Here is a 24,851-nt window from a genome sequence, read left to right as displayed (position 1 = left end):
AATTTCTAATGATTTACCACAATATTAGCATAGCCTTTATTCCATTTTCCCTATATTTGTTCAAAAATTTGAAACTGAATCTCTAGTTTGACAACTAGATCAATTAATCCTTCAATATGTGAAAAATTTGTCTCTTTCTTCAAAATGTCCTTGGCAATAGAGACTACCTTCTCAATGATCTCTATATGTAGCAATAACTAAAGTTTAATCAACATGAACTTTTTCTTGATCTCAATATCTCTAGCTATGAGCTCAACTAACCTCTTTTGACTGAATGTTAGTTTACTGTAAGAAGATGAGATTGGACTTGTAATCTTTCCCAATGTGATAAAATTTTCTCCTATGTCCACATAGAATATCTCTGATGAGGGTGTATTATTTTCTATAAAGAAATCAATAGCACACAATGTCAAATATAAAGAATTGATGGTAGTCAAAATTGTTTCTAGCTTAGTGATTGTTGTAGAAATTTCAGCTTGTTTTTGTACAAGTTCTTGTGAAACTTTATGTAGAACTTTGTGCTCCATTATTCTCTTAGACCATTGTAGTAATTTTTTATTTGTCTCTATGTCATTTGTCTGGATTTTATCAACTAAATAGACTAGCTGATCCAAAATTGTATGTTGATTGTTCACATCTATGATCCCAAATGCATTTGTAAAAATATCTTTGATAATATGTAGTACCTATCTTCTCTTCTACTCTCTTCTTCTTTGTTGTTCTTATTTTGCCTTATAAATTAACAAGGGTTTCAACTCTTGTATCTACTCCAATGTATGATTATTTAAATCATACTTAGGTAATGTAATTACTAGATCATCATCTTCCTAACCTGCATTAGTCACATCTTAAGATCATGAGGGTGTATCACTTGGTAGTGATAATTGCAATTGTTTACCATTTCACTCAATCTTGACTTTGGCTATAGCACTTGTGTAGAATCACCTATTGCATAGGTGTCACATTTGTAGGTTTAGAGCCTTTGCACTCAGCAATTAATAAGAGCTTGAGTAGCTTTATGTTTTACTTCATCTTCTATCGATTTAGTGCATGAGTCTTTATCAAAATTTTCCTCCTGTTTCAAAATAGGCATACAAGTTTGTGATGTATATTTAATTAAAGTATTGCCAAGTTACTTAGCACTTGTATCCTTTATAGCTAATATGACATTAACATCATTAATCTTCTTGACTTCAAGCTTTGATACTCAACTATCTTTAAAAAAATTAGGTTAGTAAAAAGTTTTCTTGAGTCATTTATTAAGCCTTGAATTTGCTCTTTTTTTAGTGTATTTGGATTAAGTGGAGAGGTGTCAATGACATCTTCAATCATGACAACCTCTTTCTATTCACACCTATTGAAAAGTTGTTGAATCTCCTTAGTTATCTTGGCAATTTCCTATTTGTATTCATCCTCAAATTCTATAGCATCTCTGCCTTTCCTTACTTCTATAGATGGAGTAAGAACTTCAAATTCTTCCTTACATATTTGAATACACTCTTTCTATACTTTATGAGCTTTATTTTTCAAAACTTTGTATTCCATGTCCCTTGGTATAAAATTTTTGACAAAATATTTAAGGGTTATAGACATACAAGTCTTCCCTAAATTTGGCATAGCTTATGCCAATGTTGTCTCTCCAATTTGATTCTTCGTGGAAAATTCCCACTTCCACTTAGCATCCACTCTTTTATACAATCCCATTGGAAATCTAGTTCCTAATTCTAGGGATGTGCACTTGAACTTGATCATCATGTTAAACTTAACTTGATCATCATTATTCAAGGAATTTTACAATGTCTTTGAATCCAAAAATACTTTTAGATTCTACCATTTTTTTCCATATCTAATCCACAGTCATTGGAGGGAGTCTCTTCACTATGCGTAATTTTCTAGTTTTATCAAACTCTATCGTTTTATCATCTTCATCCCCTTCTTGTGCATTGATCATCTTTCTCTTTGGCTTTATATGGATTTCAATTGGTTTCCTCTTCTTGGATGGAATTCCAATTAATATCTTGGTAGAGGGTTGTGTAGTCCTTTTTTTGGTGATGATCACCTTTCCCTTTGGCCTCTAAGGTGTCACCATTTCTTTCATGTTCTTCTTTAGGTCAACTTGCACCTTAGATTCTATAACAATGACCTTTTTCTATTTGGTGACTCTTGGCTTGACATTAGCAAGCTATTTTCCTTTGCATTCCTTAGCTTCTATAGGTTGTTCAAACTCTTCTCCTTATTCCTTAATACTAACCTTGGCAACCTTTCTCTTTTTCTTCCCTACTTTAGGTGTGCCAAATTTTTTAGTCATCTCAGAAATTATAGTCTCATACATGCCAAATTTCTTGGCACTAGCATCTATATCTTTTTCCAAAAGTGTAGTAACTATTGTCTTTACCTCATTTACATTTACTTCATTGGGAATTGGCCTTAGCCACCCTACCCTCAAAAAAATTATTTGTACATACACAAAATTTGTGTCCACAATGAAACATACTTCATCATAATATTTTTCTACAACTAACTGTGTAATTCTCATTCTATTCTTCATTTTAACCTTGAATTCTTCAAATTAGTTGTCCATTATAGCTTAAAAATTTTCTCCCAATCTACTTATCAAATCACTTAGCTGCTCCACAAAAGTTCTATTCCTATGCCATGAAACTATTCCAATAGTAGGAGAAAAATTATGTACATAGAAAAATATGCAAACTAATAGGGATCCAAACTTACAAGAGGTTTTCTATTCTTTTCTTACTACTTCTAGGTTATCTGTAAGTTGGTGAAGTTAGAGCTCAACAAGATCATATGAATGATCCTTCTTCACAATTTTGTAGCCCAAATCTACCACTACATAGGGCATAATTTTCAATCTACTAGATTGATAGAACTTGTGTGCAATCACATGAATAGAAAATTCAATTAATGGGTCCTCAATTCCATCAATTAACATTCCATGACCATTCTAGTTTGCCTTGGTTATATTTTCAATTTCGTTCCTTAATCTGCTCCTTATGCTCTTTGGTTGATCCAATGTAGGATACTCAGTTCCCTTGTGAATGATTTTCTTGTTGAATTTAATTGGCCTACCTTCTAGCCAAATTTTCATGTCATAAACTTGGCTAAGTACAATCTTAATTCATTCAACTTTAAAAACTTTTAGAAATCCTAGGGCATGGGTAAGCCCTTTCTCAACAATGATCTTATATTCTTCGTTTAGGCTCCCATCAACACATACCTTCTCATTAGTTGTTCTAATAATGAAATATTTGATTTATCCAACTTTACATTGATAGCACAATCTGAAATCTTGAATGATCAAGACTCTGGGTGGAATTGATGATAAAGCTTCGATGTCATCAATATTGTTTTCAATATTAATTGAATTTATGAAGTTGGGTGAAGGAATTTGATCATTCCTAATGATTTGAGCACTACTATCCTTCATCATTTCACTTCTAGATGTCATTTCAAGATAGGATTTTGAAAAAACCTTCACAAATATCTTCACTAAATATTTAACTTGGCACTAAGAATGATGCTTACTTTGTTTTATATATTTATTGTTAAATTGTTTTGATGCTTTTGCTTTTTTTGCTAAACTTTCTTTGATCTCCTTGAAATCTTCTCATAAACTCTTTGATCACTTGGTGAGTGCAAATGAATCATCAAATTTGATAAATTCCTTTAATCTTTTAATTTAGGTTTGCAATTAATGTCTGTGTACTTGGTGTATGACAACTAGCTTAGTCTACATTTCAACTTGGTCAAAGTTATTCACTCGGTCATATCTAATTCACTTGGTTAGTATGTTATCTTCCTTGATCACTCAGTCTATACTGCAAAGCTCAACCAATATAGACTGTACCACTGATGCTTAGTACTTTACTATTTTCTATTTCTGATAGTTCTTAATGCATCTTTTCTTATGAATATATGAACCTCTATCACTTTTATGCTAGGATCTGATGTAAAATATAACATTGAGTATATATTCCCTACATACCTTCTTTCTTTAGTGAGATGTAGTGTAATCAGATGATCCATTAGATTGGGTGACTATAGTTTCATCTTCTCTATTGCTTCTAGCTCTTACTATCTCCATCCATGTTTTCTTTCCTTTAGGTTTATCACTTCCATTACTTGGTGTTGGTGCTAGTGTTTTATTTTTGTAGTTTCTACTAATGTGTCCAACTTTGAGACAATTAAAACATATTATCTGTCCATTTAGCCATTTCTTGTAGTTACCTCTAAAATGTGCTTTGATGCAATTCTCTAAAATGTGTCCATATTCTCCATAATAGTGACAACTATACCATTTATTGTAATCCCAATTGTAGGAATTGTCTGTTCTTGTTGTATGATCTTGTTTTTCAAGTAAACATTTTGACTTTTTCTTAAGTCTACATGTTGGACTAACCACCAAAATTTCTCTTTGGGATTCATGACATGGCTTAACCACCTCTTTTGTTCTATAAGTTTAGTGGTTGTATTAGGCATTAACATGTCGATCTTTTGGTGCAATGATAACTTTAGCTCATAACAAGTGGTATCAAAGCTTGGTCACAAGTTCAAATTGCCTTGGGTAATGCTAAGGGATTGTTGGACTAATTTCCAATGTTCCCCTTCGGGATTTGTGACATGGATTAACCACATCCTGTGTTGTATAAGTGTAGTGGTTGTATTGGGCATTGATAGGTCAATCTTTTGGTGCAACATCAACTCTAGCTCGTAACACTGCACTCATGACCTCTATGTTCATTCTTTTAAAAATTATATCAATGACCTTGGAATTTAGATATATTTCTAGATGAGTCACTATTCTTTAATTAACACTCATGTCCTTCATGTCCTGCTTTCTTGCAATTAAAACAATTACCACTTGGTTTAGGTTTGGGAATTTTCCTACCATTTTTTCTTCTATAAACATTGTCTGTGTGACCAATTTTCCCATAGTAATGGCATGTAGGATTTCCTTTATATTTTTCATTCCTCTATTCTCCACTTTTGGATGATATTTAATAGATGAAGATTCTTTGTTGTATCCAAGTCCAGAGGTGTCTTTTGTTCTAGGTGACTTCATCATGTCTTCAAAGTGCTTTGTTTCTTCATTTGGTTTTTTTAATCTCTCTATGAGTTCCTTTTCATGCCTTAACTCACTTTTTAATTTCTCATTCCATAACCTTAGATTTGTGATCTCCAACTCTTTTCTATTTGCTTCTTGATTTGAAATTACTAACTAATTTATCATGTCCAACTAGTTATTTGTAAGCTCATATACTTAAAATGATATTTCTTCAAGTTTTCTACCCATCCGTGTTTTGTCTTCTTCATCCATAATCTTGTCTTCCATTTCTTTCTCCTTTTTTTTGATTGCTTCACAAAGTGTAACTAATTGAATTTCTTGTTCTTTCATGAGATCTTTTACTTGTTTTACTAGGGAACTGTTCTTCTCTAGCAATTCTATCATTGCTTCATCATTATTACCATTCTTTCCAGTATCCAGCAGTCCTTTTATGCCAACTTCTTTGTATTGAGTGTCATTTAGATAAATCACTATCTCTTTTCTTCTTTTTAGGGTTTTCCTTTACTCCTCTTTTGTTTCCAATTTTTGCAATATGATCTAGATTTCAATCATCTGATTCTCAATGATCTTTCAAATCTTATACACTTCCATCTCCATGATATTATCCTCTCAAGATGTTAGACTTACTGACAATAGAACTGATCTCTACTAACAATTTTTGGAATACTTATATTGGAAACAAGATATTGAGAGGGGGGTGAATCAAGATCTTAAACTTTTAGCTTCAAAACACATAACATAAATCCACGCCTAATTCATCTCATAGATCTATCATTAAAACTAAAATGCTAAAACATAAATGAAATACATCTCATCCTTAAAGAGTTCAACACATAACACAATGATTTGGTAACCCAAAAATACTTCAAGCTGAAGGTAAAACTGAAGTGGGGATGAAACCCACAAATATTCACTATTACAACAATAAAGTTAACCTATTAGGGTTACAATGTGTTATCATAAGATATGATCTACCCTATGAGGGGTCTTCTCTTTTAAAATCTTAAGACTCTATTAGGTCTCACCTTGTTAAAGGATTTTACACTCACAATGAAGTAAGGACTTTTTTAGGAGGTTTACATAGTCCTATTAGGACCACTTTGTTAAAAGATTTACCTTATCTCAATTAAAAATAACTGATTTAGTAATTAACCCTCAATTTTCTCTACAAGCTGATCTTAGGTCTCCTCTTTGTTGTATCTTTGATCTGATCTCCTAATCTTATAACTATGTTTAGTCATTCAGTTCTCTAATTGCTCTCTATCTACTCTACTTTTAGACTTTTCCTTCACTCCTTCACATGCACATATACTCCTATGCATTTTGATAGCCTCTATGATTCTAGGGTTAGAATCCTCCTTAAATAGACATTCTGTGAAGTTTTTAGATCTTGATTGATGACTTATACTTGATCATCTTTCAACATTTCCATCCCATTTTTTGATTGGTTGAATTGCATGCTTTGGGATCATTACCTTATATAATTATGCACGATCAACATCTTAGCTAGCTCTTCAAATATTAAATATTATGTACAATTTGGACAAAATAGTTTACATATGTGTTTGTGCCATTACAAACTTAGATGTCAATCCTAAAGTACTTAGAACTTGTATGGTCTAATGTGTGGTCATATAAACATCTTCACGTTGTTACTTGACTTCTATATACTTGTTTTCTTAACACTTAGTAACTTTTCAACATGATTTATTTGTTATTAATAATATGTAACTAGCTCAAAACATATATCCACATTCATCAATTAAGCATCTCAAGCTTCTTTTTAGGTATTTTCTCAAACAGTTGAATGCCTTTTCTATTCACAATCTGGTATCTTAGGCTTTGTATTAGATGGTTCATCAAAAAACTAATGGCCAAGTGTGCATTCTTTATCATTCACAACTTTACCAACTGCATTTCCTTCTATGTATGAGGCTTATTACATCTCACCCATTTCTCATTCTACAATGGTGACAAGGAGTGTGATCTACGAATTAGGTCCATCTCTCATAGAAATGGGTCATGACCAATTGTAATGACCTAGTTTGAATCATTCTAGATGAAGAAAAAAAATATTTGATAAAAATCCCAAACCCTTGGTACTTTAATGGATGCCCCTTCACTATTCAAAAAGTGCCCATTTTGTTATAGACATGGAAGATGGTGGTTTGGTTCTATGCCTCTGCATTTCATATGCCTATCTAGGCAGATCATGTAATGGCTACCATACTTTAAGCAAACATTAAAATGAGACAAGATAGCTTTTAATTTCATACCTAGCATGAAGAGAAGATGTTGATTGAAAACACATATTAATAGGTTGTAGTTGTGTTTAGAGGAAGATTTATGTTTATGTTGTAGCTTGAGTACATACTGAAATCTTCATTGAACTATTACACAAGTCTTAAAATTTGCAAGATGGTGATGAATTACATCTTCTCCTATTGTGTAGATTGTTGATATTTTAGTGTTAAATTTTGGTCTAGTGGTTGTAGTTTTTTTATTGAAACAACTACTAGACATTAAGTAGATTGACATATTTATTGAATCTATCTACTATTATGTAGATTACTTCTTTTTGGGTGTTAATTTTTTGTCATGTTGGTTGTAGTTGTAGTTTAATTGAAATAAATGTTGGGCATACTTAATGAAGAATATATTTTAGATGGTGCCATCAAAATTATTTTTCCTTATCATAGAAATGAGTGGCACTTTAGACTTGATTGTGCATCTATTTTAACCTCTGACGTTTTGAAATTAGTAGGAATATTGCATCAATTTTATCTTCTTGCGCAATGCTTTTCTTCCTTTTGATTTTGTCTAAATACACAAAAGAAATATAGAATTAATGGTAAACCAATGGAATCTTGATGATTGGCAATGTTGTGCATTGGAAGATTATGTTAGATCCTATAGTGTATCTTTGTGGCTAGGAATTGAGAAGCAAGTTTAAATGAACTTCTTTTTATTTAGTCTAAATATGCAATCTAAAACTTTTATTTGATTTGGTTTTGTTTACTTAAGTATAGGCTATGGATATATTGTTGTCTCTATACCAATGGTGGTGTACCCTTTCTGGACAACTTTTTTTGCTTCAATGATGTTTTTGTGCTATTGTCTTTGTTTAACAATTTCTCAATATTGTCCATGACTAATAAGTCTACTACTCAAATAGAATGTCTAAGTTGGAATTAGTTATTAGAATAAAATCTTCCACTTCCATAGTTTTTCTTTCGATATAGTAGCTGCAAGCACTAACTCGATACAAATATTTTTCATAAACTTCTAAACTACTTTCTTTGGTTTCAAAAATAATTTTATATACCAATCTTCAAATGAGTTGGACTTACACTAAAAATATGTGACTTTATGCTATTGGCTCCTCAAGAAATATTCCTTTAATTTATACCAATGTTATATGCCCAACATAATCTTTCTTAGAAATAACAAATGCTCTAGTATTGCCTTTTCACATATAAAAAGTATAAAGCTTGTAATAGCGTCCCAATTTCAATAGATTAAAATACCAGCTTTAGAATAGATTACTACAAATCAACTAGTTTTTCAATGTACTAGTTATCCTTCCAAACTACAATCTATCCTCTACTCCAAACAAATGAACTACATTTTTTTATTGCTCAGACACACTCTCATATACTAATAGGAAAACTAGCTTTGATACCAATTATAATGTTCCCAAATAAGATCCTTATATTTTGGAGAGGAATCGAAAATATTTTGTTTTTGGATACCTCCTCTCTCCTTGCTTCTCCCTTATTAAATATCTAATATTCCTAATGGTCGTGTCCTTTGAAACTTATTTTAATAATTAGAATATAATTAATTTAATAATCTATTAAATTTCATAAATTTATTGTTATTAGTTATGTTCAATACATTAATATTATAGTATATGATCGTTATATGATATATTTTTTATTATTACATCAAGATAACTATAGTTATTATTATTTACTCATAATATAATTATATTTTATTCTTTTATATTATTTTAATAATTACTTATTATTTAACCCTATTAAAGTGGGGATATCAATATTTATTCAATATTGTTTTCTTACATTACTATATTTAATAATTATTTAATATCAAACCTTATTTTAGTGGGGATATAATAGGATAAAACCCACAAATCTTCATTATTGCAACAATAAAGTTAACCTATTATGGTTACAATGTATTATCATAAGATATGATCTACACTATGAAGGGTCTTCCCTATTAAAATCTTAAGAGTCTATTAGGTCTCACCTTGTTAAAGATTTTACACTCACAATGAAGTAAGGACTTTTTTAGGAAGTTTTCATAGGCCTATTAGAGCCACTTTGTTAAAAGATTTATCCTATCTCAATTAAAAATAATTGATTCAGTACTTGACCCTTAATTCTCTCTACAAGCCAATCTTAGGTCTCCTCTTTGTTGTATCTTTGATCTGATCTCCTAATCTTATAACTATGTTTATTCATGATTATGATATTACTATCAGGATTTAACTGTCTGATTTTGAGTCAAAATCATTGATCCATGATTCATGAGTGGTGATTCAACATGAATCCATCTCTCATGAGAATAAATGGAACACTTAGGACTCACTGGATCTAGGTGATGTACCAGGACTTCTTGGGAGGTCACCCATCACAAAGTTTCTTCCATGGTTAAACCCAAAGCTTGCAACCCCATTTACAAAACCTTCTCTAATTTCTCTCTATCTACTCTACTTTTAGACTTTTCCTTCACTCCTTCACATGCACATACAATCCTACGCATTTCGACAACCTCTATGATTCTAGGGTTAGAATCCTCCTTAAATAGACATTTTGTGAAGGTTTTAGATCTTGATTAATGACTTGATCATATTTTGACATTTCCACCCCATTTTTTAATTGGTTGAATCACACACCTTGGGATCATTACCTTCTACAATGATGCATGATCAACATCTTAGCTAGCTTTTCAAATATTAAATGTTATGTAAAATTTGGCCAAAATAATTTACATATGTGTTTGTGCCATTACAAACTTATATGTCAATATTGAACTACTCAAAGTTTGTATGGTTTAATGCTTGGCCATATAAACATCGTAATGTTGTTACTCAACTTCTATAAACTAGTTTCTTGACACTTAGTAACTTGTCAACATGCTCGGTCTCTACTATATTGATCAACTTGTTCGTCTACTCGATCGGTACTAAATTCTCAAAAATCACTATCCTACTTGGTATAAGATTTGTATGGTCTGACTTTACTAGATAATTTGATCACATTAATGACCTTGCAATCTTTCCTAGTAAATGACTAAGTGTTTGGACAATAATTAGAGACATAGGTGGTGCAACAGCACCTAGGTAAGCTTGTGAAAGACCTAGGGATCCTAGAGTATTTTTGCTTGTAGTGGTGTTAGCCAAACCACTAGGTGAATTATAGGTCTAACCTAGTCCTAGGTTGAGGTTAGCTAAGTTGAGCAAGTTTTAAAAGGTCTAAATTGCTAATAGTTGCTTAATTAGGCTATTTGGAGAATTTTTGTGTTTTGGAGGCTAGAATGGTAAAATAAGAATTTGAAGGGCCTTATTATACATTTTATAGCCATTTAAGGCCTTTGGTAAGGTTTTACATCATTTGGAGCAAGTGTGAGAGTCAAATGCTAAAAACTGCAAAACTTGCTCAAAATTTCTCAATGTTGTCATTCACAACATTGACAACTTTTCTTACAATCAAGAAACTTTTCAGTTGGATCTTTGTAACTATCCAAAGTAGTTGGGATAGGTGTGGGGATGTGTTTATAAGGCCATCCTTGACCTCTTGGTAGGGTTGGAACTTGGAGAAAATTCTGGTTGTACAAACTAAACAATAAGTTTAATATCACAATTTTATGCTTTTGAGTTTGTTTGGCATTCAGTGGACTAGATTAGGATCTTTTGTGCTTGGAAGTGTTAGATTAGATTGATTTTGAATACTATACAATGCTAGTTTGTGACTTTGTAGAATTTTGGTTACTTGAATAAATTATTTTGGTTTTTTCTATTTTGTTGTTTTGAACCTAGTGATTGAGCAAAATGGAGTCATAACTCCCTCTCCCACTGAAGGATCTGTATGACCTCTTGGGATTTGGGAGATGACTCCTTTTACATATTGTATAGAAAAGGAGGGCCCTTGGAAAGCAAGGCAAGTTATTTATTAGTGATACCCCAGGTGAGCCAATGATGCATGGCTAGGGATTACAGTCAAGTGCAAAGGTGTTTGGATGATTGAATGTGCATTATAATATTATAAATAGATAATAATGAGAGGGGAGGAGGGGTGAATCAGTATTCTACAAAATTTTTCCCACAAATGAATATTGTTAATTACTTTATAACTTTCATATGAAATTAAACCAACAATGTTGAATAGTAAATATAACCATGCACATAGAGAACTCATAACACCATGATTTGTTAACTAGGGAAACCCTGGCCAAAGGAAAACCTTGGTGGGGATGATTACCACTAAATGATTCATTAAACAATAGAACCATGTTAAGGATATTGACCCTTTTAGGAGTTTATGACATATAGTGTCTCAAGTCCTTATTAGAGAACTAGGACTTGTTAGAAGCCTCAACCCTATTAGAAGTTCATGGATCAAATACAATGTATGCTAGAAGAGTCCACTACCCTAATATGAAATTATACAATTTAGTTCTTCACAGGAATAGATATACATACAATACTCTCTATCTATTGTATTTCACACTTGCTTCGATCATACATTAGATGTAGTTCATATATCATCAATCAAAAATCTTGCATAGATCATACATATGTCCCATAGTTCATCATATATCACACACTTATCTTTGCAAGATAAGATCTTTACTTATATCTCTCATATTCATAATTAACTTCTTAGTTGGACTTCATGCTTTCAAATGCTTGACATAATATGTAATAAATTATGGAATAATATCTAGATGGTCAGCTCATCATGACTTAGTAATTATTTTGTTACCAAAATAATTCCTCAAGTTGTGCAATCCAATTCTCTTCTATGCTTTGTTTTGCTCTACCAAATACCCATACTGTTATTTCAATGATATATCACATTGTACTATCCATACACACCTATACACTAGTATACATCATCATGAAATTGTCATATATCTTTTCTTAACTATGCATAAGCTAACTCTCAATGAGTCATCTATACACATCACATCTTCTCTCTATGCTACTATAATCTATCTAACACTTAGAAAATTTTCTATCTATAAATGCATAAATGAAATATTCAATATATGTTGCAATAAATGACAACACTCAATAAATCTATCTAATTGTATTGCCAACAATCTCCCCCTTTGGCAGTGATGGAAACATTTGGAAAAATTGGCTAAGTCCCAAAATAGTGTCATATATAATAAAAAACAAATAAAAGTAACTATAAAAAATTTCTTTCAAAACATAACAATTTTATTCATGTTTTGATGGATCATTAAATTCCTTATATCTCCTTTATATTGATAAATAAATGCGTAAGTGTAATCCCCCTTACATATACAATACATAAAATTCTCCTTCTACATATTACTACCCCTTTGACATCAATGGCATAGGTGTCAAAAAATTGTATTCTCAAAACTAGGTGATCTACTACTGATTATCTTGTCAATTTGGAAAAACAATCTGCAAAATTTTTTATAGCCTATCTACTTCCTTCTTCTAGTTTTCCTTTACTAAATTAGAAATTCTGATCAGTGTGCATAGTGCATAGAATGCCACTTCAACTACACTCAAGTTAGTATATGAAAACTTGTCATAGGAGGTCATTGCTACAAGACATTCCTCCAATTGCCTCTATAAAGTATTCAACTTAGTTGAAAAAATTTCTCTAAGACTAGAGAAACTCTTTTCTACCTTCTATTTGTCATATTCCAAGCCTCTAATCACACTATGGATCTTCTCTACTTATGTTCCGAAAATCTTCAATCCTAGTCTCTAGGAGTAGTAACTTCACAGTGAGTGATTCAAGTTCACTCATCTTACCCATGATTTGACTCTCAAAGTTAGTTAGGTATTTTTATGATAGCACACACTATCCATACAACCTCTTCCCTTCATCAATGTATTTTCTTAGCTCATTTATGCTTTCTTCAAGCGCCTTTAAGTCATTTCACATATTGGTGCATACTATATCAAAAAATGATGCATCATGCTTCACCCATACTTGCGCTAAAGCTACTTCTACTAGAGTTGTGAAATCTTCATCAAAGATCTTCACCAACTCCTTGCCCTTTACTTGCAAGTCTAGATTGGCTACAGTTGTAATAACTATCTTCTACATTCTATCCAAGACTTTAGTCAATGTCTTCTCCAATGACTTTATAGATTTTTTCTTTTCAAACAACTTTCTCAGCAAGCTCATTAAACCTTTCTGATCATCATCATCATTTGATGGAACTAGTATTGATGTTTCTATTATTTCTATTATTGGAGTTACTATAGGAATAGGTGTAACTACTTTTAATTCTACCTTCTTCTTCTCTTCCTCAACTTTCTTTTTCTCTTCTTCCAATCTTTTAGCTTCTTTCCTAGCATCTTCTTCAACTTTCTTCCTTTCCTCTTCTTCTTTCTTCTTCTTGTCTTCTTCTTCTATCCTCTTCATCTCTTCTAACCTCTCTATCCCTTTCTTCTTCTCTTCTTCATCTTCATTAGAGCTAGAGTGAATTGTTATATTGTTGATATTGCCAACAATATTTATTCTATATCCTACACAAGGATTATCCTTTGTATCTATAGTTTTGTGTGTATTGTCCACTTGCATGGATTTAGTACCCATAAAAATATGCAGTGGTGAGAATGTTTGTTGTTGCTCTTTTTCTTCTCTCTCATCATTGGATGGTCTGTGTGCTTCTATACACATTGGGCTATTAGGCTTAGATTGTGCACTCATCTTAGGCACTATAGTCATGAATTTGAAAGTTGCCTCTATTGTCTCGTTCCTAACATCCTCATAATTGCCTCCCATTAGAATAATTTCTCTTCTTTTGTTCCTCAGCAAAAGCTCAATACCCTTCAAAATTATGTTTGAGTCCTCCTTAGAGTTAACTTCACAAATTTTATTTATCATAGTGATCCTCAAATTCAGATCTTCTTCTAATACTCTCTTCTTCCTATTAATTAGACTATTAAATATGCCTTTAGGTATCTAATTTTGAATGTTCTTAAACTTCTTATTCCTCAAAAACATGTTTCTTACAATGGCATTTCCTAACTACCTTCTATCCATACTATTATATAGATTATAATACTTATTTAAATATACAAAAATGTCATCACTAATGATTTGCATGTTTAGGTTATGTACCTTTGGTTTCCATGCCTTCTTTTCAGTTGCATTTTTTCCTTCAAATGCATCTTACACTACTGGTCTATCTCTAGCTTCATCCTCAAAACTATTAGATTCACAAACTTGCATCATTTTCCTTCTCTTTCCTAATTCACTAGTGGTCTACTTGACCCTTTTCTTTGGTGAAGGCATAGGTTCTTGCTTCACCTTTACTAATCTCATAGATTTCCTTTGTACTATAGGTGCTTCCCCCTCTTGCTACTTCCTTGTCTGATCACTTATTGTTCTCATAGGTCACACTTGTGCAACTCCTACATATGGTGCAATAGGGGCCTATGCATGAGGTTGTGCTATTGTCACACCTTTCGAAGGTCCTACTACAATAATTGGGGTTGCTACTAATAGTTAAAACTATCATCTTGCTCTCATTTCCATCACAATTCCTTTGACCTCATTGAATTCCTCTATAGTCATGCTAGATTCTTTAAGGATAAAATACATCACCTTTTCCACTTTCTTCTTGCTTTCCTTGCTATGTAGTTCAAAGTGACCTATTCTTATTTTATCCTCAAAGGTTCCTCATCCAAGGCACTCTATCTCCTACTTAGATTAGAGTATGATCTATGCATACACTTCTATGAGATTAGTGCTCATCTCATATCCTATGGGTTTGACATAGTTCAAGAGAGTAGAATCCCCAAAGGAGATATCCAAACCACCAAAAAATAATCACATAGTGGAAACAACACAACAAAGCAACAACAATGCAAGATCTGATACCAAATCAATACTCTTTATTCATAGATAACTGATTACATGTAATATGCCTAGTTGTAAAGCCTTTCAGGTTAGGGCCAAATACAAACAACAATTACAATACCCGTTCTACAAGATCTAGATACCACACACCAATTCTAGCTAGTCTAGATACACAAATGGATAAGAACACTAAGAAGAATTCAAACTTGTACCCTTAGGTGCACCAAGCAATCCTCTAGTTCCTAAGCCGCTACTCTAGCTCTTCAAAATTTACATCTACACTTCATCCCCTTCTCCAAGTTGGATGATCACTATTGCCTAAAGACTCCACAAAACCTCTTAATTATACCTAACTAAGCCACAAGTCAGCCCAAATCATTACAAATTAAATTAAATCCCTTACATTAAATATAGGCTGAGCCACAAGTCAACTACAAACTAAATTAAATACCCACACAAATTAAATTCCAAAAGTCAGCTCATAGACAACTTGGCACCAATAGAAACTAAGACCAAACCAAGTGTCAGTAAAACTAAGATGAGCACTAGTAAATTCCCAAGCATTTCCAAGCTCCAAAGACCATGTCAAGTTCTAGAGACCATGGTGAGTTCCTAGACCATGTTGAGTTCCATAGACCATGCCAAGTTCACAGACCATGCTAAGCTCCATAGACCATGTCATGTTCCTAGGCCATGCCGAGTTCCTAGACCATGTCAAGCACTAGTATCTACCAAGCTCCACAACTTTAAGCTAAAATCTCTCTAGACATGTAAGATTGCAAGAAAGCCTAGGATGCTCTCGCATCAGACACCCCAAGTTTGAAAAGATGTTCTCAGTAGCTGGAAGAACATCTTTTGGAATTCAACACATAAATCTCAAATTGGATCTTCACATACATATCCTCCAAGTCTTCAACTTGTACATTCTTTCCCTTGTTCTTGTTTTTGTTCTTCTTTACATCCATCCTCAATATGCTACAAGACTTCTTTCCATGCTAATCTCTAACCTTCTCATAATTTTTCAACTCAACTTGAGTGTCGATACTCAAATTCCTCCTACCAAGTTCTTCTTTCTATAAAGGAATCAGGAAAAACTTTCAGCCACCTTTCTCAATAGTAAATACATTCATGACACAATCATGCACATCCCTGCAATCATACTGCCAAGGTCTACCAAGTATCACATGACAACTATTCATGTCCACAATATCACACAACACTTGATCCTTATACTACCTAATTTGGAAATCAAAAAGACATTTCTCCCTCACTTCCAAAACATGTTCACCTTGCAACCAACCAATCCTATAAGGATAAGGATATCTCACTCTCTTCAAACCAAGTTTCTCAACCATCTCCCTAGCAACAAGGTTATTGGTACTACCACCATACACAATCACCTTGCAAACTTACCACCAAAATTACAAGTCTTAAACAAACTAGTCCTCTAACAAGAATCCAATATCCTTTGACCAACCAGTACTCATCAAGCCAATAGAACCTCCCCTTGCTTAGGCTAACTATCCTAGACTACAACCTCATTCACAATAGCAGTTGTCCTACCAATCAAACATTCAAAAGATCTATTCCCTTCTTTACCACATTTGAAACAAAGACCTCTGAATCTACCTCCACCTATTCTTCTTTTCTTCTCAACAATTTTTAGTTCACCTTCAACACTCAGTTTAGCTTGTGCCAAGTTATCCTACTTCTCTTTCCCTCTAGCATTACCTTGATTGTTCCTCTTTAACTTATCCTCTACCTTTAAAGCATAATGATAAGCATTCTCAATTGAAGAAATATTCATCATATCAACCTCATGCTAAATATTGAATCTCAAACCATTAATGTACCAAGCTACCTTTTCCTTTGATAATTCTCTATGACTAAAATAAATAGTCAACTTGTAGAACTCCTCAGTATAATCTTTCATAGTCATATCTTTCTATTTCAGATTGTACAATCTTTTAAACAACTCAAGTTCATAATCAATAGGAATGAACTTAGCCTTTAACTTAGTCACCATCAACCTCCATCTAGAAATCTTCATTTCACCTTCCTCATTTCCACCAAAGAGGAACATGTCCTTACAACTTAGTTTGTGTCAACCTCACTCTAAGTGGATCCTCAAGCTCAAAGTAGTCTTCCAACTCACCAATCCAATAAATCAAGTCTCCAGGACTCAAAGTTCCTGAGAAATTAAAAATGCTTCAACTTCAACTATGATCCAGGTCTAACAAACTCACCATCCCTAGTTCTAATAGGTCTCTCCACATGATCAATTTTTTCCTCACCACTAGATGTAGCAACTTCATAGTCTTCAAAAACTTCCTCATAACTACCTTTAACACCCACATGCCTAGGTACACCATATAAAGAACTTACAATTTCACCAATCATGTAACTCTTCATCAATGCAATCTCAAATCTGAACTCTACACTAATCTTCTCTAAGATCCTTTATTTCACAACATCACTAAGATCATAAGTTTCCCTAAGGTCCAATCTTCTTGGAGGCATCATCCAAAATTTTAGAAAGCCAAGCAAAAGATCCACCAATCTCAAAGATCAATCAGCCACAAGATCAACCTTCTCAACAAGTCTTGGTGTAAACTACATTAGCTTTGACAATCTGTCCACACACTTAGGAACAAACTTTTCTCTAATACCTCCTAATGAGTGCAAGGCAAGAGAATCCCCAAAGGAGATGTCCAAAAAACTAGCAAATAACCACACAATAGAAACAATAGAACAAAGCAACGAAAATGGAAGATCTGATACTAGATCAATACTCTTTATTCATAGATAACTGATTACATGTAATATGCCTAGCTATAAGGCTTTTTGAATTAGGGCCAAATACAAATAACAATTATAATACTAGTTTTGTAAGATCCAGTTACCAAACACCAATTTGAGCTTGTCCAAATCTACAACTAGATAAGAACACCAAGAAGAATTCACACTTGCACCCTTAGATCTACCAAGTAATCCTTTGGTTCCTAAGCCCCAACCCTAGCTCTTCAAAATTTTTATCTACACTTCATCCCCTTCTACAAGATGGATGATCACTACTACCTAAAGACTCCACAAAACCTCTTACTTATACCAAACTAAGCCACAAGTCAGCCCAACTCATTAAAAACTAAATTAAATCCCTTATACTAAATATAGGTTGAGCCACAAGTTGGCTACAACACTAAATTAAATACCCACACATAAATTAAATGCCAAAAGTTGGTTTACATACAACTTAGCACCAAAAAAAACCAAGACCAAACTGAGTGTTAGCAAAACCAAGCTGAGCACTGTAAATTCCCAAGCATTGTTGAGCTCCAAAGACCATGCCAAGTTCCAGAGGCTATGTTGAGTTCCCAGACCATGCCAACTTCTATAGACCATGCTAAGTTCCCAGACCATGCCAAGTTCCATAGAGTATGCTGATTTCTTAGGCCATGCTAAGTTCCCTGACCATGTCGAGCACTAGTATCTACTGAGCTCCACAACTTTAAATCCCTCTAGACATGCAGGATTCCAAGAAATCCTAGGATGCTCCTACATCAGGGTTCAATAAACTCAAACATTGGTACCATAGCTTCCATATATGTATTACCTATCTCCACCATGAAACATAACCCATCTTTATATTTATCTACCATTGAAGGAGGTATCCTATGCCTTCATTTTATCTTCAACTAGAAACTTTTCCTCATTCTATCAATGTTATCATCTCTTACATTTTCCAACTTTGATTTGTAGCATTGAGTTACCATCTTCATTGTTCACTCATTTCTATCCCAATTCATTACTCCGAGAAACTTCCTTGTAGCATAGAAAAACAAATGAGTTAGCAGGGACTCAAATCTAAAAATTGTGCTCTTTGTTTTCTTCACTTTGCCAATGTTGTCCAATAATTACAATATGATAATCTCACATAGATTAACTCTTCTCTCTTGAACTACCATAACATAAGCCACATGTGAAAATCTAACTAGTACTAAGTTAACCCTTGATCCATCATTGAACTTGTACCCTAATATGTTGCTTAATAGCTTTATTCCTTTATCTTGAATGGAGTCTACCTTCATGTTTCTTCCATCAAACCTAGTATTTAGGTTCATCTCAACCATCTTTCTTACATTCTTATCATTGACAAGGTTACATCCCTCATTAAGGTAATTGTAGATAAGTATTTGCACATCACCTAGCCATAAAAAATCATTGTGTACCATACTTAGAATAATTTGGGTCCAATTGTGATTATTGAACTCTATATAAAACATATACTTAACTAGATTCAACTTGCTTAGGTGTGCATACTCATATTTCAAGGATAGGTCACTATTAAATGTGGTTCCCAAGTATTTGTGAATATCTTCATCTCCTCTATTCACAATCTTATAGTGGATATAACTTATGATATCCTCAACATGAAGAACATTCTCTAGAACTTGAAAAAATGCACCCAACAAGTCATCCAAAAGTGATACATATGGATACTTCTTGAATAGTTACCATGGCCTATCACTCACATCATAGATAGTTTGATTGGCTATTGTAATTCTATTGTATTTAATGAAGAACAACTTACCTTTAGCTTTACAAAATACCTTAAAAATCATGTTCAGGGCTTCTGCAAATTTATGCTTCACGAACTTCTCTTTGCACTTCAATTCACTATCAAATTTCTCCTCAATTTTCTCAAGACACTTTGGATGAACAATTGGTACACACAATCTTGCTTCATGTGATCCTTAAATCATTTCAAATCACACTATGCATTAAATGTGTATCTACCACAAATTCAAATACTGTCTATGTTTACCAGTAAGCTTGATTTCTAAATTCCTTCTTACTGAGATCATATCTAAACCTATACACTTGACCATAGCTTTCTCTCTATGTCCTTAACCTTTGTTAACTATGCAACTTCCAATTCTCTCTAACATCAATTCTAGCCAATTAATGCACTGCCTCTTCTAAAATTTCTTTATTTTAGTAGTATGACTTTAGTATTGTATTAGGTGCATCAAACTATTGTTCCTCCAAAATTGTATAAGAGATTTCAAGATCTTTAGTTGTCACAAATGCTTCTTTTCATTCATCAACATGTTCCTTAATTGCTTCCTTCTAACTGTTGTCACTACCATTATCATTCCTTCTATCATTTATGTTTTTTTTCCTTCTATTATTAGGATTCCTATTAAAATTCCTTCTATCCATTCTACAATATCTCACTATGTGTCTAAAGTTATTACGTAATTGACATACAAGTGCATTTTTTCTCTAAATAGTTCTATTCTTATTCTTAGGTGCTCTTCAATTGCCTCCAATGTATCCAAGATTGTTACACTTGTAATTCACAAAATGGTTCTTCTCTCCACCATTGGATTTGTTTTGTGATCTCCTTCTTTCATTACCTGTAGGGTTAGTATTATAAACATTCTATTATTTGCAATATTACCCTCAAACATAGGTTTCTTATATTCTACTACTTTATGTCTATAACCATGACAATAATAACAATAGAAATTAGTAATAGCTTTAAAATATTTACCTGTGCAATCTCTTTTCATATGTTCAACTTCATTACATATGAAGCATCTACCTTTGAACTCACGTCTTACTTTCTTGGGTGGTTCATCTTGCTTAGGTTTATCAACTTTCTATGTTATCTTAGGTTCATCATGTTTCTTTGATAAATAAATTGATTCTACTTCCTTTGATACTTTAGTAGATGTGCTTGATTCAACCTTACTCAGTTAGATTCCTTAGAGGATTCAATAATTGGATCTAGTTCTCTTTTGATTTCAACTTTCTTGGCTAATTTCTCTCCAATCAGATATCCAAGACTTGTCTTTTCATAAGAACATCTTTGGTGAAATATTTGTTGATCTATCTTCTCACTACTAGAGTAAAGTTTCTCTTAAGTTTTTCTTAGCTTGTGTCAATTATCCTTTCACAATGATATTGTACTTTTCTAATTCTACATGCTCAATCTTGATAGTATCTAGTTCAAATGTAACTTGACTTAAGTGTGATCTAAGGTCTGCATTTCCTGTTTTTAGTTGAGGTTCATTCTTGCCACCATTTTTCTTAAGACTCAGCTTAAGTTCAAAGATTTTCAGTTCATGTTTCAAAATCTCATTTTCTTTTTGAAGTTTTCCTACTTCATCATTGTCACTAGTTTACACTAGTTTACACAATTGATTCCTTGCTAGATTTTAGATCATCAATTATGTCTTTTAGTTTACCAATGAAAAATTTTGCATCTTGATATCTATCTTTTGAGTTATTGTTGTCACAAAAGTTTGCACCCATTCCTAAAGTCTTACCTAAAGACAACCTTGTGAAACATGGAAACAATCTCCAAGCTATGGGACTTGAACTATGAGATTGAGTCTCCAGAGAAGGTTGGCTTCCTTACTATCAGGGTGCACCTAACTACTCTTTGAGAGGAAAAGGGACAAGGAATGCATGAAAATAAAACTACCTAACCTAATCTAAAGGGTGGTGATATACCAAAATAGTTTTTTTAATCACATCTCTACCTAAGAATGCACTATTTATCAATATAATCTCAAAATATGCTGATTCAATGTTTATTTTGACTCAACAACCACATATAGATCAGAAATCAAGTTGATATTACGAGGAAGGGACTTTACTCCATAACATTCAAAGGGGCAATAATAGATACTTGCATGCAGATGTAAGAATGAAAACAAATACATCAACAAAAGTAAGAATGTTTTGCACTTATATTGATGGAGAATGAGGCACAATAGAGATTACATTAATTCATAGACAAAAGGGAATTACAGTAGAATACTACCACTAGAGAATCAAAAAAAATGAATGACCCTAAGAAAGGTTACGAAATCTTCTTTTATAGTGCAAGCATAACTCAAATAGCCTCTATCCTAAGGCAAAACTCAACAACTACATTTAAGTTTGTAGAGAAAAATCACTAAAAATCTAGGAAAGATCTAATCATGGTACACATCTAGATGTAGAAAAATTATTTTATTTACCAAACACAATCTTGAGGAGATAGAAATGAGAGCCATTAACGTCCTGACTAGGTAGATGGATAACTAGTCAGTTAGGGGAATATCCTTTGGATTTGTCAGGCATGGATATTGATGAAAGTGGTTTTGAATGACCAAGAATATTAGATTTTCCATTAAAAGTCTATCTTCATTATTAGCATGCCAAATCAACCATGTCATTGGTCAATTAGAGTCAACCCTCAAGATCTGCCATGTGGACCAATCATATTTTATCATTTTTCCACCTAGCCATTCAAACTTATGTTGACCCATGTCTTACCCTAGTCACATCTCCACCTTTTTACCTTTATTAATTTTTTACCTTGCAAAACCATGAGCTTAGTCAAACTAACTATTGTTATTACTTCATAACTTGTCTCCAACATTTCTTACTAGCTGTTGTGACCCAATGATTGCATGATTCTAAGCCTTCACATTGTCACCATGGTTTTCTTGGCTAACAACAAATGTTAGTGACCCTGTGAACCATGGGGACCTAACTACCAACATAAAATTCATGTTGTTGTAGTTTGAACCTTAACTAACATGAAATGCTCATGACTTTGTGAATATGATCTTAACTACCATCGTTAACTGCTTACTCTCCAGCTAGGCCAATTGAGACACATGTCCACCTATCATTATGTTACCATGGATAATGACCTCACATCTTTGGTTAGCAACATAATGATAATGCTTGATTTGCATTCAATCTTATGGTCTGAAAGATGTATTGACCATTGTCAGTTCCTTGACTAATGAAAACACTACCCTATGCAAACTCATCTGACATTATTTCTTTTTCCTATGGGCCACAATGGAAATAGGACTCACACATCCATTTACAACATCATCTCTATCTCAATATATATTTTCATTGTACATTTTTCCTTAGCAACATAGTGACATGCATTGATCTCCAAAAGATCAGTCAAATGAGAAGATGTGAGCTTGATAAAATTTGTTTTAACATGTGATCGCTTAAAGAATTAGGAAATAAAGTATAACCTAAGGTTTTAAATATATTTTTCATAACATTAGGGTATTTTAATGTTTTAATAAATATGACCATTGGGCATGTTTGATAGAAAAACTTAATTTTTGGTGGGAGAGCAAAGATGACTAACAATAACCACACAAAAATACTTAGGAAAAGTCCCCAAGTTTACAAAATTGATTAAATACACATAGGAGAGATAAACAAGACCTAACACAAACTCCTAGATTGATCTACATCATGATCACATGCTACATTCATTGAATGCACCAAGTCAGCTAATCCAACCTACAAGAACTCTATCCCTCAAGCCATAATACCAAACATTAGAAAAAACTAAAAGCATTGTTGAGCAACATAGTACATGTCAACAAATAGTATATTCTAAGAAACATAGTATATGCCAAGAAATAGTATATGTCAAGCTCCTTCAATGAATGAGGACTACAATGACCAAGTACCTTGTTCAACACTACACTTAGTGATGATCGAGCATCCACCCTTCTTCTTCAATCAAGTTTTCCATCTCCAAGGCCAAAATTGGTCCAATATAAAGGATTTCTAGATACCCTAGGATGCTCTTACATTAATTTACCACCTCCTTGACTCATCCACAATATTGAGAAATAGTTTCACCTTTTATCATTCTCATTGCATCAAACTTGCCTTCAAGCTTTTTGATTTTTCTCTTAAAACATTTGTGTCTCCTCGATAGATAATCTATAGTATATCCCACATTTTCTTGGTATTAGTGCACTCCTTTATGTCATTAAACTTGTTATATCTTAGGACTAATGCAATCTCCAAGACTACTTGACTGTGGTCATATTTCTCTTTCATCTATTTAGCTGTTAGAGGTCTTGCTATCTCTACATATGCATGTTTAGCATAGTTGTAGACACTTAAAATTGTCCCAAACACTATATTAATTTATTTAATATTTCCTTTGACATTATAATTAATTAATTATATTTGTCATATTCTTCTACTTATTTAATTAAATAGGTTCACTTTCCTAATGTATTTAAATTTAATTTAAATACTTCCCCCCTAATGTATTAAATTTATTTAATGCATAGTGCTCCATAAATCCCCTTTTAAATAAATTCTATTTATTTAATTCCCTCCATTCCATTAAATTCTCTAATCCTATGATTAAATTAAATCCTATCTAATTTAGTCTTAAACCTATCCTAAAACCTAGTCTACACCTATCACTATCATCCTTCTAAGCCTACCCACTACTTAATCCCACTTATTTATCCTAAAACACCTTGCTAAACCCCTTTTATCTCCTAAGTGTGTGCTCACACATGTGTGAGAAACCCTTCAAACCTTTCACACATCTTACACCTTTTTCCCCCACTCCTTCCTTTAAGTTTGTTCACACATGTGTGAAAAACTTTGAATGTTGACCTTTGCATGGCTTGTCTCCTTAGCCCATGTTTTTTTCTTGTGGCACCTATGTGGATGCCACCTCCCCAAGGCATCTCTCAAACCTATAAATGGAGCCCTTATCTCAAGCATTTTTTATCTCCCTCATTTGTATTGTTATCATGCTAGTGTGATTCTAGAGCCTTTTAGAGATTTGTATGCCTAGAGCTAACCTTTGG

The sequence above is a fragment of the Cupressus sempervirens genome, chromosome 3, assembly GCF_028749045.1.
Source record: "Cupressus sempervirens isolate cs-2001-9-10 chromosome 3, ASM2874904v1, whole genome shotgun sequence".
Taxonomy (NCBI): domain Eukaryota; kingdom Viridiplantae; phylum Streptophyta; class Pinopsida; order Cupressales; family Cupressaceae; genus Cupressus; species Cupressus sempervirens.
The sequence above is the reverse complement of the archived record's forward strand: the minus strand, read 5'-3'. Positions refer to the sequence as shown.